Source organism: Cynoglossus semilaevis, chromosome 17 (assembly GCF_000523025.1).
Source record: "Cynoglossus semilaevis isolate Cse_v1.0 chromosome 17, Cse_v1.0, whole genome shotgun sequence".
Classification (NCBI taxonomy): Eukaryota; Metazoa; Chordata; class Actinopteri; order Pleuronectiformes; family Cynoglossidae; genus Cynoglossus; species Cynoglossus semilaevis.
The window spans coordinates 13,897,995-13,912,103 of record NC_024323.1 but is presented as its reverse complement, the minus strand read 5'-3'; the positions used below and the strand labels follow the sequence as shown (position 1 = coordinate 13,912,103).

Sequence of the window (14,109 nt, the reverse complement as noted above, 5' to 3'; positions counted from 1 at the left end):
ACACATTTTACGAGTCTTGAACAGCCTCATATAACGCATACAATTACATGTAATAGCTCACAGATGGGCAATAGCTGTGTGTAATGAAGTTCTGTAATGTCTCACACACACACACACACACTGTGATGCTGCAGCTTCAGATCACACACAAACAAAAACAGACAGGATTTTTAGGTAAATTAAAAAAAAAATTGCTTGACGTTCTGAAGTCCATCAGTCTTGATTTTGATGGTTTTAAGTGACAGGAAACAGTGCCGTGACCTGACGGGAGTGCAGCAGCATCAGTGTCCGCTCCACATCGTTCACACAGACGTGGTGGTGTTGGTGGACGACGATAAAACATTCATGCCTGAGAGGACAGATCCAGAATAGTTCAGAGAAGATTCTGCTCGGCAACAGTCGGAGCAGGAAGTTTCACTCGCTTCATTTAGGAAGTTCTTTGTTCCAAAATTAAGGGATTGTTTTTTTTTAACCATACAAAATACGGAAACGAAACCACAATAAACCGTCTAAAGATCTCTTTTTTCTCTTATCTGTTATTTATCCAGGCTAAAATAACATGGAGCCGCCTTTGATCCTTGGAACTGCCCTGGAACAGTGTTCTACCCACCAAGGCCAAATCAGTTTCTTTTTCTTCATCTAACTCGTAACGTATTTGTCAGCAGTTTATTTGTTGCTGTCGTTGTCATTTTGGTTTGGCGTCACGGCGCTAAAGACATAAAAAAGAATCACGCTCCTGTTTTTCCACCTTCATCCTCGGTGCAGAGGGAAAAACACGTCAGTATTTCATCTTTCCACCATCTTCACTGAGGCCGGACCGGCAGAGTTACCGATCGGACTCCGGGTTAAAGGTCGATGATGGTCGACGGTCACTGTGGGCTGATGGTCGTTCGCCACGAGAGGCGAGTGTTCTCTCTCCCGAGGATGGTCCTGGTTCGGGAGTTCTAGTAGCTTTTTCTAGCAGTTTTGGTGGATGGATTTAACTCGGATCATGTTCCAGAAGAACCTGGAGGGTGTCTTGAATCATTGACAGATGAATTACCCAGCGTACCGCAGGCCTTACGTTAATGTCAGGGAGCAGGTGGAGCTGAAAGACCGTTTCCTGTGAGCTCTGCTCGGTTCATCAGCAGACAGGAAACTGAGCCCGGGATCGTCGGTCCAGTCTAGACTGTCGCTGACACGTGGAGATCATTGATCCGACCAGCAGATGAGAGCGTGCACGTACACACACGGATTTTTAAAAAAACAGAGAAAGTTTCCAAAGTTAATAATGGAAATAAAGTTTGCGACAGGAGTCCAGACTGAGGACAAACACAGGACGGAACATCTGCTAACACACTTTGGACAACGTTAGCAACGTTAGCAACGTTAGCAACGTTAGCAACGTTAGCGCCGACACATGGAACGAACGGAGTTTTTTCCTCATCCTAATGTCTGGTTCCATCCAGTTACACTGAACTGCTGAGTGACAAGACTCACCCCCCCCACACACACCCTCCCTCACCCCCTCACTATCTTGTACTTTGAGTTTTTAACAGTTTTTGATCAAAGGCGGTTGTTTTTATCGCTCTATTATTAAACTACAGAATCTCTCTCTCTCTCTCTCTCTCTTTCTCTCACTCTCACACACACACACGCACCCTCAACAACAACACAGAAGTTATTGTTGGACAGACGGGTGTGTGACAGTCACACTGCTGTGTGTGTTCATCCAGAGCAGAGCTGCAGAGTCACAGATAAACCACACACACACACACACACACACACACACACACGCTCTAACGATATGATTACAGGGATCTGAGGAGATAATCGGTCCTGACGCTGTGCCCCCCCCCCCCCCAGGACAATGGTTGTGTTGTGTTCACAGCACTGAGAGGTGAACCTGTGGTTTCTCCTCCTCCTCCACACACATTTATTATAAATGTCATTTCTTTTTACTGACAGTTTACTATGAACATAAATGTGTGACATCATCAGTGTTGGCAAAAGAAAATGATTTAAAATTTTTTTTACTCATTTTTTGTTTTTTTTTTCAAATGAAATGGCCGATAAATGAGGTTCGTTGAAACATGTTTAAAAACTTTGGAACAAACTTCTCCTCATTCTGTATTTCTTTTGTTTTTGTGTTCACAGTGTGTACAGTTCGTTTGGGACAGAACTGAGTCATTCAGAATCGTACCACCACCTACACTGGGACGAGGAAGAAGAATTACCAGTGAAGGTAGATGGTTACTCATCAAATCACCGAGGAAAAAATCCCCAAAGTTACTACACTCTGGTACTACACTCTGGTACTACACTCTGGTACTACACTCTGGTACTACACTCTGGTACTACACTCTGGTACTACACTCTGGTACTACACTCTGGTACTACACTCTGGTACTGCACTCTGGTACTACACTCTAGTACTACATTCTGGTACTACACTCGGGTACCTCACTCTAGTACTACATTCTGGTACTACACTCGGGTACTGCACTGGTACCACACTCTGGTACCTCACTCTAGTACTACATTCTGGTACTACACTCTGTTACTGCACTGGTACTACACTCGGGTACCTCACTCTAGTACTACATTCTGGTACTACACTCGGGTACCTCACTCTAGTACTACATTCTGGTACTACACTCTGTTACTGCACTGGTACTACACTCGGGTACTGCACTGGTACCACACTCTGGTACCTCACTCTAGTACTACATTCTGGTACTACACTCGGGTACCTCACTCTAGTACTACATTCTGGTACTACACTCGGGTACTGCACTGGTACTACACTCTGGGACTACACTCTGGTACTACACTGGTACTACACACTGTTAAAACAGCTGAACACAGAGAAAAGAAAGCACTTCATCATCAGTACACATCCAGTCCTGCAACAATAACTTGTTTACTCTGTGTGTGTGTGTGTGTGTGTGTGTTTCATTGTTACCTCCAGCCCTGACTTACATACCAAGAATAGCCGTCATTCCCTGCAGTGTTTAGACTGGGGCGGGAAGTCGCCCTGTGATTGGACCACACCGAGGCTCCACAGCAGGGAGATAATGGCTGGCGTGTGTGTGCGTGTGGGTGTGGGTATGGGTGTGTGTCCATATCTCATAGCCCCGGTTGACAGACCTGCTGGCAGAGCAGATTTCATTAGCACTAACTAGCCAGAGGGAAAGTGAGACCAGAGGACACTCACAGGCGTCCAGATCCAGAGAGAACGTGAAGACGACGCAGGAACGACTTGGTTGTGTTTACACGGAGACACCACTGAAAAACACACGGTGTGGTTTCTTTTTCCACCTCCCTTCTCTGACACATCGTGACATTTTCAAATTGCTGCTTTTGAACGTCTCGAGTTTAGATTTGACTCAGAGCTGGGACCGTAGACGCCTGGGAGTGTGACTGACGGACAAACAGATAAACTTCTTCTGAGGTTTGCTGTCGTCACGACGCTGTGGTCGACTGATAAGAACGGCATGGTCGTGGGTAAGGAAACGGCTGTGAGATCTGAGAACACACACACACACGAAAGACCCCCCCCACCACCACCACCCCAACATCAAAGTCAATTAAATATCTATTAACGTTTGAATTGGGACAGAAGGAAAATAACACTGCGAAAAAACAAATTGATGCACACACTCCAGTCCAGTAGGTGGCAATAATGTGCTTAAAGTTAATCTGCCAGAAAGAAAAAGAGGTAGAAGAGGCGTTGAGAGACATCGGCACACAAGAAAGTGGGGATGGATGGAGATCTGCCAGAAAGAAAAAGAGGTAGAGGGGGCACACAAGAAAGTGGGGATGGATGGATGGATGGATGGACGGACGGACACCAGCTGTGGACGAGCAGCAGTGGACTAATTATGACTGACAGTCAAAAAGCACAGGGGTCAAAGGGCAGGGCAATTTAACACACACACACACAGATTACAGCTACTTAAGGCTGGAGGTCAGCAGCTCTCCTTTGTTCTGTCTTTTTTGACCCACTAATGTTGTGGACACACACACACACACACACACACACACACGCTGGTGTTCGTGAGCCCTTCCCATAAACACAAGCCAATCCTAGGTCCTTACTCTAACTTTAGCTATTAAATCATATATTCCTAATCTTAATCCTTACTCTGAGTCTAATCTGAGTCTAATCCTAATCTCAACAAATCACATTTTTAGTGAGGACCTGCAGAAATGTCCCTGTAAGGACAACGTGTCCCCACAAGTGCAGCTTTACAGGAAGCACACACTTTCACCTTTGACCTCTTGCTTACCCACTCTGGAGTGCTCTTCTTACTGGTATGACCTTTGACCCATTACACACACACACACACACGGAGCAGAGACAATGCACTCTCCACAGAATTCCCTCTGGACTTGTTTTTTTTTCAGTTCCTTTCCTGTGTTTTAGAATCTGGTCATGTGACCAAGGCCATTGGAAGAAGAAGAAGGAAAAAAAACCAAAAAACCATGAGTGTGAAATTCTTTATCAGTATCTCAGGATGTTACTGTCCACATGAGGAACAGAACTTCCTGAACACTGAGGCTGATTTCCTGTCTGGGCAGCAGAGCAGGACGTGTTCCGACCTAATCAGCCTGTGATGAAGAGCAGGACATCAACATGATGATGATGATGAAGGAGTCCCGCTGACTCATCACAGACCATAACGGCTTTCACTTTGAACCCAGCGTTCATGTAGATCCAGCAGAGAGCTTCTCTCTTCACTCTAATTTTTTTTCTTTCTTTTTTTTTGCCTCATCTCCAGAGAGTCACCTGAGCTCGCTCTTTGTTTGGAGGCCTTTTTTTCTTCTTCTCTGGTCGTCTTTCTTCTCCAGCTACTGTTCAGAGTCGAGCTGAGCAGATCATTCTTCCAGGGAGGGGGAATGAAGGGCGGGGGCGCTCATTTATTAACCCTTTATAGAAACATTAATGATGTTTATGTGCTACATTTGTGCCACTCACTCTGTGTGTTTGATTTCAGATCTGACTGAAGCTAACACGCTAACACGCTAACATTTCTGTTTCACCCACTGAGGGTTTGACTGGAGCTGCGCAGTGGAGCAGTGGGTGGAAGAGGAGGTACCCAGGCTGCCCTGCATCTTACGCACTGAACACACACACACACACACGCACAGTTGTTTTTCTGAGCGTGCCTCATCATCCTGAACTTTCCGCTCTCTCCTCCAGGCCGCTGACTCAGCGTTTGATGATCACGCTCGTTGTCTTTTTATCATTGTGATCTTCAAACTCTCTGTCTCTCACACACACACACACACACACACACACAGTGAGTCATGTCAACCTCCTGTAATGTTATCTGATTAAAAAAGATCCAAGTCTCGCCGAGTCGAGATGAAATTCTAACCGCAGTAAATTTCTACAGAAACATTGAACAAATACGGGCCACGCGATGGAAGTGGAGATAAGTGCTCTTGCCTTACAGCAAGAGTGTCACAGGTTCAATCCTCTCCTGAAATCACGCAGAATGCGGTTTGGGTTGATTAGTGAATCAAGAGTGAATTTCTTTATATCTGACCAATTTTTGAAGCCTTTTTTTTGGTCGACCTTTTTTCTTTTTTTTTTTTTTTTAATTATTCTAATCAATTTATTTTTTCCTCAACCTCTCCGTCCTCTCACACGTGAATATTTCCACAGACGTTAACCCGTCTTCACTCACGTGCTTGGTGTGACCTCTACGTTCTCGACCTTTTTCGGCGTTCTCTGCTACACATCCGCTCAGTGACCCAGTTAATCACTCGCTCACTTCTTCAGTTACTCTCCATCTGCATCGGCCTCTCTCTCTCCCTCCCTCCCTCCCTCCCTGCTTCCTCCTCTCCCCCTTCTCCTCGGACGAACGCTCGGGTTGACTTCATCCACCCATGGGAAATCTGCCTTACGTCACCTCCACCCTCCACTCAAATCTCCTCTCTTCTCTAATATATATGTTTATGTGTGAAAGTGTTTCAACAACGTATTTGAAAAACCAGTTGTTAAAGGAAGTTTCCTTGTTTTTATTACTTCCATTATTATACTGAGATCATTAATGAGGAGTAGAACCAGAGTGAAGCTGGGATGGTTTCTATCAGGGGCCTGGGTCATGCCCCCTCCTCACCCCCACCCCCCCAGGACAACTGTGGTGGGGCATGTTTTTAATATAGTGGCCACAGATGGCGACATGACTCTCTGAGGTATGACATCATCGCTGATGATTTATTAATGAACGTTGTGAGAATTTGTTTTGACTGGAACGAATGACATCTTTTCACAGAATCGCTCGAGTCCTCGGAAATCTGTCCATCCGAGAGGATTCATCACAGGAGAGCGCCTCAGCTTTTACGCAGATGACACCGACATTTACGTGTAAATATCCTCAGAGGATAAAGATTCCGTCCAGTCTCTGAGGAAACGGATTGAACTGATGAATAATTGGATTCACCGGAGGGAAAAGGTCGGCGTTCGGCGGAAACGTGGCAGATATTTGGCTCTGAAAGTCATCAGGGTCGAAGATGAATATGGAAACGTGTGGTGAATTTCCAAGCTACTGTCACAATCAGTCGAGTCACGAGTTGAACCCTGAACCCATATTTTCCTTTAACCCTGGAGGTCACCACAGAGGGGTAAAAACCTGCCCCAGGACAACAAGGTAGAATATCTGCCTCAGCTTTGTTTCTGTCTTTAATCGTCCGTCCCTGGGCACGAAACTAAAGGGATTTTCATTTTCTTCCAGGAACTTCTAATGAGCTCTGGTTTATGGGCTGTGAGATGAGCTGATGTCCTCTGGGACGGCTGATGACTTGATGTGTGTGTGTGTGTGTGTGTGTAAATGGTCCATAAAGCAGTAATGCAGAGCAAAAACAGGACCAACAGGGTGTCGGGGAGGAGGGGGAGGGGGGCAGTTCCTCTAAAATATATAAGTAAAAAAATCCATAATATAACAGCTAATAGGTGTTGAACTCTGTGATGTACTTCCTGTCTACGTCAGCTCACTCTGCAGCAGTCGGAAATTTAGTGAAAAAGGAAAATGAGTTCATGAAAAAACGAAACGCCGTCTGTAGTTGTGGAGAGTGTTTTGGCAGCAGAGCATTTTTTATCCTTGACCAAGTTCTGCCTGGAATCTTCTAGTACCACACACTTCCTTCACTACCATCTAGGTCTGCAGAACTGGAGGTGGATCCTGAGGGAACAATAACAAAAATATCCATTATTTGTTTCCACAGTTCCCTCCTCCCTGCAGTCTACGATGATGTAACGTTTCCTGCGATTAGCCGTGTCTTATCACGGACCATTTCACAAAAGAAACTCAATTATGTTATAATGTTTCATAACAATTTCATTTCTGCAAAAAGAAAAAAAAGTGGGTTTTCAAGTCATAGAACTAGGACCACCGTGGTGTATATACAGTAATGTAGATGAATCTTATATTTTCAGTTTCATATGTATTCTTTTTTTTTTTTACTTCTGTGGTTTATATAATGTATAATATGAGCCTTATATTTTCAGTTTCATATGTATTCATTTTTTTACTTCTTCCTTTTTATCTTTCCTCTGTTTATATGATAAATGACATTTAAAACCGTTTATCTTTCCTGTCTTTCTGTTTATATGATAAATGACATTTAAATTAAAAAATAACTTCTTTTTTGTTGTTTTGTGTCTCCACTATAGTGCTCTGGCGCCCCCCAGAGGTGAGTTCTGACCATGTTTTATGTTTTTAAAGGTATTTGGGTTTTCTTGTTTTTTTTTTCTTTTCTTTTTTTGTTTTTTGGGTTAATATGTGTGTAAGTTCAGTATTTTCAAGTTATGGAAACGTGAAGTGAGGAAACTTTGTCAGAGTACAGCTGGTCAGGATGGTTCCAATTATTTCAAAGGTGTGTGTGTGTGTGTGTGTGTGTGCAGTTAACAGCCACGTTGAAGCTCTGAGGTTTCTCTTGAGTCCGGCCTCGACTGCAGCAGCTCTCTGTAATCAGGCAGCGGTGACTGAAAATAAACCTCAGCTTCACTGGAAACATCACTGCAGGGAAACTGGCTGCTGAGGCTCGTGGACTGTACTTCACATCAACTCACGACGTTCGTGTCCAGGGAACGTTTTCATCTGCCACGTATCACTTCAGAACAACACACACACACACACACAGAGAGAGAGAGAGAGAGCTGTTTGTTTGCTTCTTCATCTACAAAATTACAAATGAAGAATTAGTTATTTTTTGGTGAAGAAACACTTCTTAGTGAAAATGTTTGGGAAGAAAAGAAAGCACCCAGTAGGTGGCACTGTAACTCATTAATGTTTGGTACATGATGGGAAGACCAAAGAAGATTAAAATTCTAATTTGATTTAATACTTTTTCTTGTGTAATGCGATGGTTTTAAATGTCAATAACAGTTGTATTTATTTACTTCTGGTGTTATCTCATAATCCCTCTGGATTATTTGACCAGATGCAGCAGTGAAACACGTACATGACGAGCAGCCGTTTGTCCGTGTCTTCCACCAGAACAGCTGTGGTTTTTCATGATGCCTGGCTCCACGTGGCCTCGGCTGCAGCTGTGATTCCCCCGTCAGTACTTTATCTTATTTTACTTCATTCACTCTGAACTCGGCCGGGCCAACGCAACCACTGGATCCACTTGAGTGCAGTACCGAGGAGCAGCCACAGAATGAAAATGCTCCCCACAACAAAGTGGCTTTTGATGCAGAGAAAAGTAAACTATGAGAACGGGAACGCTCTGTGTTCTCTCTTTGTTTCTCTGCCTGCTCATCCAGCCGGCCCTGAAATAAACCGCCCCGACCTTGACGTTAGCACAGCTGTCAAAGAGCACACAACCACAGTACAATCTCAAACTGCAGTAGAGTTTGGGATTTTAATGACACTTTAGCTTAAAACGGGTGTCAAACTCATTTTGGTTTACAGGCCGCATACAACCTAATTAGATGTCTAGTGGTAATTAACTATAAAAAACAATTAGTCCATGTTTTCATTAGTCCTTTGTTTTCATGCACAGAAGTTTCTTAAATTCGAGATTTCTTAAATTCATCAAGCCGGCCAGATTGAACACCCTAACGGCCCGGTTTTGGCCCACAGACTGTATGTTTGACCCCTGGCTTGAAACATCCCTTTACATTGACATTTACCTTCAGACACCCCTGCTCTACCTCTCCATCTGGTTGGGGGTTCTGTGGCCTGAACACTGGAGAAGAAGGGTATCAAACCCCTGACCTTCTGGTAGAAGGCTGGTTCACATCAGCTACTGAAGAACTAATGACATCCGGCTCAGAGCTGGAGTGTTAGAATTGTTAAACCACTGCTTTAGATCAACAGGTCAGATGATCAACAGCATGACTGTGTTGATGTTCTAAGGAGAACATCAACACAGTCGCACTGATTATTTCTGGAGGGAAATAAACGGATCATCAGACACAAGGACGAGAGAGAGAGAGAGAGACTGTTGGTGTGTGAACAGTGCCTCAGAACTCTGTGCTTATGTAACTACACTGAGGCCATGTGAGTGAAGCACTGACCCGACTAACTCTAAAAAACAGTGGAGAACCAGTGGGTGGAGAACGTGAGGAGACCAGAGAGATGTCAGACACTGACGGGTAGGAAGAAGAAAAAAAAGATAACGCTACTAAAGATTAATGAAGCACAGGAAAGTTCTTCACTTTTCTGTCTTCACTGTCAGAAAGTGGGTCAGCTCTCGTTCTCTCTCGCTCTTCACGGGGCTCCACCATCCGCACAGCAGCCCGTGATGGCGATGCGGTTCGACAGGACTGACATTGATGAGAGGTGATGATGAAAAAAAGACGGGAAACACACAAAGAGGAGCACAACGATGTTACACTTTTAGATTTTCTTCAACAGATAAATAAATAATGGTTTGAGTTTTGACTCTTGTTGCATCACTCCTTTACATTTGAGATCTTTTCTGGGTCACAGGAGGGTGGGAAGGGTCTCCAGTTAAGGTTTAAAGATAAGTCGATATTACAATTAATTGCTGTTTTAACCGCTACGGTTTATTTGTGGTAACGTTTCCTAAATACCGTCAGAAAACAACATGGCGGAACTACATTTAAGCGCAACGCAAACGGAACGAAAACAAAGTTACACAACACCAGCGAGTTGTGTCGCGGCGTGTGTTGCTTTGTTTTCGATCCGTGCAAGTTACAGAAGTATGTCGTAGTCGTGCCCTAGTGGGGTGAACTACAGAAGAAAACCGTTTTTACCCTTGAATAAGCGCATTAAATCAGCTTTGTGGGATTATTATGGATACAGTAAAAAATGACCATGGAGTTGTCGTAGATGACGGTTTACCAGCACGCCATAAAACAGTTGGTGAAATGAGGAAGTACATCCATTGTTTTTACCGCCTGCGGTACAACCGGCCGACTTTGTTCGCCAAAGTAAAGGTAAATACACAGTAACTGGATTAAATTACGCCAATGTTTTCCTAGCATAACATTTGATAGGAAATCAAAATGTTAGCGTGTCATTTGCAGTTTAAATGTGTACGACACGGCATTCGCTTAACGTTCAAGTCAGTGAACATTTAGCATTAGCAACTTTAGCTTCCCTCCATTTGTGAGTTAACGGCCTTGTGCTTCCAGCACTATGGGATATCCGTTTAATTATTTCTAATTTGTATATGTCATTATAATTTAACATAAACATGAAATAAAAGAAGCTAAATAATTTCGACGTTTTATTTGTAGCTGCGTAAAATTAGACAAATGATTAAACGATCAAAAAAAGTTATGGCCTAAATAATTTAAACCATCCCGAAATTATTTCTAATTTGTCATATGTCATTGTAATTTAACATAAACATGAAATAAACAAACCAAAAATAATGCTGACGTTTTATTTTTAGCCGATGTTTAATGATTAAACGATCAAAAAAAGTGATGGCCTAAATAATTTAAACCATCCCGATTTAAATACATTATAAAGACAATGGAATCATTTATTGATTTGATGTGTAATGGTGAAATGTTGTCACTTCTCACTTTATTTAAAACATCAGTAATCGATATGTTAATGGTGTTGTGATGCTGTTAGGACGACGACAGATGTTACAACAATGTAATTAAACTCACAGTTTGAAGCCTGGTTCATTTGACCCAGGCGTCCATTTTGCTGCTGTCAGTCTTTGTCTGTATTCACTCCTGCTGGGAATGCTTCACTCCCGTTTTCTTTTTTTTCAATTTGCAATGACCTGCAAGGAATTGCACCATGTCAGTGGTGCATTCAATGGTCGTGTTTGAACCTCGTGATTAAACATTATAACCCAGCTCTCAGACATCACTGACCTAAATGGCAGAGAAGAGGTAGAATAAAAAGTAGGATATCAGACTTTCTAGGCTGAGGAGAATGACGAATCGTTGTTGTTATGTTGTTTAACAGGAAGTTATCCTTCATGGGTAATGTGTGAAATGAAATAGTATTTGTTTTTATGTGTTTTTTTATTGATAATAAATAACAAAAAATGGCCGTAAAACAGTATCAGAGTAATGTGCTTCTTCCAGGTTTCCACTTGTTCTGCAGTATATTGTATTTGCTGCATTCTGCACTTCTGTTAAGATAAAGGTAAACCCAAACCTCAAAGAGCTGGACAGAATGTGAGACAGGACCTAGCAGGAACCTTTGTTGTTGGAGAGAACAGGTGGACAGATGTTTCTTGGAGGTAAAGTGGAAAAAAGAATGAGGATTTACTGGTGCAGTGAGGTCCAGGAGGGGGTCTGTTGAACCTCAGTGGTCCTTCTGCACCACATTTGAGTGCATGGCTACAGAAGACAATCAGTTAGAGTTGATCTTGATGTGAGGCAGAAGCACTGACCACTACGCCACCGTGTGGCCTGTAATCATCCGTCACATGTTAATCCTCTTGATGCCGCACTCGCAGCAGAATTTGGCTGATTCCACCGGGTACCTGCTCCCACACTTGTAACAGAACTTGGTCTTCAGTCGCTCCACCTCGTTCATGCCGTCCACATCGTTCTGTAATAACTGCGCGTCTGCTCTCCTCTTGTTCAACTCCACTCTAGACTGAGCGTTCCTCACGGAGGCCTGTCCAGGGTTGGTTGTTCGCACTTTGGTGTCCAGACTGGACGAAGGGCTGCCGAGGTTATTCCCAAACTGTCCAGCAGAGGAGAATGACAAAGATGGAATTACAGAGGACTGCCCTGGACCTGAGCGCTGGCCTAAATTAGAGGAGGCGCAGGGCAGATTTGACGGGACAGAGGTGTTGGACTTCTTTAAAGGAGGCGGAGGTTTGTAAAGTGTGCGAGTCTGGACTTTTTTGGTATCTTCGAAATTGCTCTTCTGGGGCATACGGGCAGATTTTTCCTGGCAAAACTTAATGTGTCTTTCAGCCGCAGTCTCATTAAACCTCCGCTGACAGCACGGACACTGAATATAATCTGGATTAAAAGTGGGAGGAGGAGGGGGAGGCAGAGGTCCCCCCTCCTTCATCACCTTGGCCAGGCTCTTGGCTGCACGGATTGTTGCGATGAAGTCCTCGTGTGTCTTGCGCCAGTTGTTGTTTTTCTTGTTGGGGTTAGCTTTATCTGCTGCTGAACTTTCTGATTTTGGTTTGAGGGGTTTGGCCATGGACAGGTCTGTGCCCTCGGCCCGCTGTTTGCTGGAGTCAAAAACCTTTCTCTTTTTGTTGGTTATCTTGATGCAGATTTTAGCGTGTGTCTCTAGGGCCTTAGGGAGGAACCATCGTTTGCAGGTGTGGCATTGAGCCCAGTCCTGAGGAGCTGTCCTGCCGTCATCCATCATCACGTTTTAACCCTTTGACCAATGCTGCTGCTGCCACCACTGCTGCTGCCGCCACTGCTGCTGTCAAGGGAAGATGGAAATGAATAGTCTTATACTAAAAACACAAACATGAGCAACACACAGAGACAAGATTGACAAAAATTCATCTTCTCACCTGTCACACGGACAGAAACAGTTAATTCTTTTTTCAGTTGGTATCTCTTCATCCACCTTTTCTGCTCTTCTCAGAGGATTGTAGATCAAAGTCATTAAATGCATAAACCTTTAATGGTGAAGGCTTTAATCCACACCATCAATTGTGCCTATTTTATTTTTTTAAAAAGGCCAATGTTAGCACGTATTTTTGTGTATACATATTTTATTAGCATTGGTAGGCATGTAAAAATAAAAATCATATGTGCAATACCGCCGCCTAGTGGGCTAGGGTTAATGTATCAATTTAATTCTTTTCATTAATTAAACAGATGCCACCCACATATCATAACCGGGCTCATGTGTTCTTAAAAAACCGACACAGCAATGTAGTTATGAGATTATGGTTTTCCTAAGACATTGATAATTTTGTATGTTATTTTCTCAGAAAAACAAATCCAGTGTTGATCAAGGTTAGATACGATCCACAGCTTTATAGTGAAAAGTGTTTATGTAGAAATAATCCTTTAAATTGTGTTAACCCTGCTAATGACTGTGACCAAAGACTGTTGCATAATGACTTTTATAAATAGCCTCTTCATCTGCCATCAATGGGACCCATTCATAATCAATATGTCATCAGCATCAATCAATCCCTGACCTTTGAGCTATTGAGGAACAGTGACCTGATCCATAGCCATTATCATTTACTGTAAACCATGATGTCATACACACTCTCCTTATACAACGATACACCGAGAGGACGGTCATGATGGTAATGCTGAGTTAAATTAGCTGACCACTAACAAAACGAGCTCCACAGTTCACACCCAGTGTTCACCCACTCCACATCACCTCTTTTGAGCACCGTCCGTTTCTTAAACTTTTTTTAATTTTCACACATTTTGAAATAAATTTAAATACTGTACATGCTTGTGAGAATCATGAATATTTATAATTTTATTAGTCTGGGGAGTTTGACCTCGGGACGTTTGAGAAACACCGAGAAAGAAACCCTGTGAACGTAGCGACCTCTGCTGTTTATCCACTGGTATTGCACCTTATTGTTTCTTGGCGTTTGTAATGAATTTTTTAACATTTTAAAATCAACTGGAGCTCATTGCCAGAATGCAGCAATAACACTATAGAGAGAGTGTAAAGTTGTTGTTTTTCCAATGAAACGTCTTCCATTTCTTTCTATGTT

At 43.2% G+C, this 14,109-nt stretch overlaps 1 long non-coding RNA gene and 1 pseudogene across 2 annotated transcripts; one reads left to right on the top strand and one right to left on the bottom strand.

The window, feature by feature from the left end:
- The first annotated feature begins 2,815 nt into the window (after positions 1-2,815).
- LOC112488418 (uncharacterized) lies at positions 2,816-12,165 on the top strand. Of its 2 annotated transcripts, none has more exons than XR_003052433.1 (7): positions 2,816-3,700; positions 3,775-6,186; positions 6,267-6,641; positions 6,726-6,797; positions 7,664-7,683; positions 8,434-10,399; positions 12,035-12,165. It is a non-coding gene; the product is annotated as an uncharacterized LOC112488418 (long non-coding RNA). The 2 variants fall into 2 exon arrangements; XR_003052432.1 differs by having other exon boundaries at positions 7,895-10,399.
- On the bottom strand, positions 10,949-13,995 carry LOC103393536 (zinc finger C2HC domain-containing protein 1A pseudogene; annotated as a pseudogene).
- Between the last annotated feature and the right edge of the window lie 114 nt (positions 13,996-14,109).